This window comes from Lipotes vexillifer, unplaced genomic scaffold, assembly GCF_000442215.2.
Source record: "Lipotes vexillifer unplaced genomic scaffold, Lipotes_vexillifer_v1.1 scaffold24, whole genome shotgun sequence".
Classification (NCBI taxonomy): domain Eukaryota; kingdom Metazoa; phylum Chordata; class Mammalia; order Artiodactyla; family Lipotidae; genus Lipotes; species Lipotes vexillifer.
This window is the reverse complement of record NW_006782914.1, coordinates 1,057,229-1,059,004: the sequence shown is the minus strand read 5'-3', so window position 1 is coordinate 1,059,004 and position 1,776 is coordinate 1,057,229. Positions and strand designations below refer to the sequence as shown.

Genomic DNA, 1,776 nt, shown 5'->3' with positions numbered 1-1,776 from the left:
CTGTCTCCCTCCCTCCCTCGCCCGCCTCCCGCAGCCCCCGAAGCCCCGACACGACCCCGTTCCGCCCCGGGGCGGCCGCTCGGGACCGGCCGGGCTATGAGCCGCAGGGAGGCCGCAGCTCGCCGGGGCCGAGGAGGGGGCGGCGGCCGCCACCATGTCTGCCCGCCCCTCCCAGAAGCGGGGTGCGAGCGGACAAAGCGCGCCTGCGGCGCGGGCGGAGCGGGGGCCCAGGCCGACCCTGCCGACCCCCGCGGAATAAGCGGGGCCAAGAGCCCCGGAAACCCGGCGCCTTAATGCAATAAACAGGAAATCGCGGGGATGATCTGGGTTCCGGGGGAAGTGGAATTATTTTTTACCAGCGAAGAGATCAACTTCCACATCCGGTGGTAACAGGGCCCTACACAGACCCGCACTGACCTGGAAAAGCTTCGGGAGCGGCGACCGGGGAGCAGCAGGAGGTGGTTCGGGGACCCGAGGCGCCTCGTACCCGGCCGGGCTGACGCGGCCCAGCTAAACACAAAGCGCTTCAGCTGCACAAGGCGCTATTTTCCGAAAATGCCGCGTCTGGTCGGCGCCCAAAATCCCCACCGAAAAGTCCCCCGTGCTGCGCGCGGAGGGACACATGGTGTGCGAGTGAGTCAAAGCTCCCAGCATCCCTCCCGTACCCGGTCCTCGTCAGCCCCTTGTCTGAGCCTTTCCGCCCCTGCCCTGGTCAGCCGATCCCTCTCACACCCACTCCCCGATCCCATTCCGGCCGGAGGAAGGGGGCGAGACGGCCTGGTTTTTCTTTTTAACAAAGGGTAGGAAAATATGTCATCTCTAGAACTTGAGCCACACAAAGAAAGCGGCGGAATGATCCGTTGTCGGCGACCGCAAGTCCCGGCTCGCCCGGCGCCTGCGCGGCACGGGGGTTGGAGCTGCGGCCGGCCATGTGCGCGGCGGGGCTGCAGGCCGGCCACCCAGCCTTCCCGCCACTTTCTGCGGGGCTAGGAGTGGGAGGCTGAAGTGCGTGTGCTAACGTTATGTCTTCGGCATGAAAGCTGAGAGATGGGGAATCCTGACTCCTTCCAGATTAAGCTGAGACATCTAGCAGAGTCCTGGGAGACAGAAGGGCAGTGAGAAAGCTAGGATTTAACTTGAAGCCGTCCTAGATTCCGCTAGGCTGACTGGGACAGGAGTCGCTGTTGAGGTACAAGGGGAGGAACTACGGATGTTATTTCTCCACTTCACCTAAACTGAACAAGTCAAGTTCATGACGAAAGCGTACATATTCCTGTAGCCACCCCCCTCCTTTTTTTTTCTTAAACATTCTTTTGATGCCTTATACTTTGTAGACCTTTCGTAACTGCTCGCCGAATTCCCTTGGATTACTGTCACCTCAGAGGTAGAAGTCTTGTTTTTCCGTGGCTGGAATGTCAAGATTTTTGTTGTGTTGTATTTTATTAAGAAAGCAGCAAAAGTTTATTTGTGGATGGTGATTTACAAAGTAAGAGTCTTAGGAGTTTAAATTACTTGTGATGATTTTGCTAAAATACCCACCACACTGGTAATGTTTTTAACAGATGAGCCTGGGAATGACTTTTCCAACCTTCTAACCGTACAATTTTTGGCTTCCTATATTTAGGAATTGGGAATATGTGAGAGAGCGCCAAGATTTTAATCTGGAAGAGTTTACAAACAAATGAAATAACATGTTGTCTACTGATTTTGGGTGGCCTCAGATGAACAATCTTTCTCCACTTACCCTTTTGTGTTACTGATGTAGAGATTTGTAAA

The 1,776-nt window shown here is 55.7% G+C and overlaps 1 protein-coding gene across 5 annotated transcripts in view; it reads right to left on the bottom strand.

The window, feature by feature from the left end:
- Positions 1 to 846, bottom strand: part of GABPB1 (GA binding protein transcription factor subunit beta 1) — a 79,591-nt gene extending 78,745 nt beyond the window's left edge. For 3 of the 5 annotated variants that reach the window (XM_007455529.1, XM_007455528.1, XM_007455531.1), the window contains exon 1: positions 418 to 846. The gene's annotated coding sequence lies outside the window, so the exon portion shown is untranslated. The remainder of the gene's footprint in view (positions 1 to 417) is intronic. The other 2 variants (XM_007455533.1, XM_007455532.1) reach the window with 2 other exon arrangements.
- Positions 847 to 1,776: the final 930 nt, after the last annotated feature.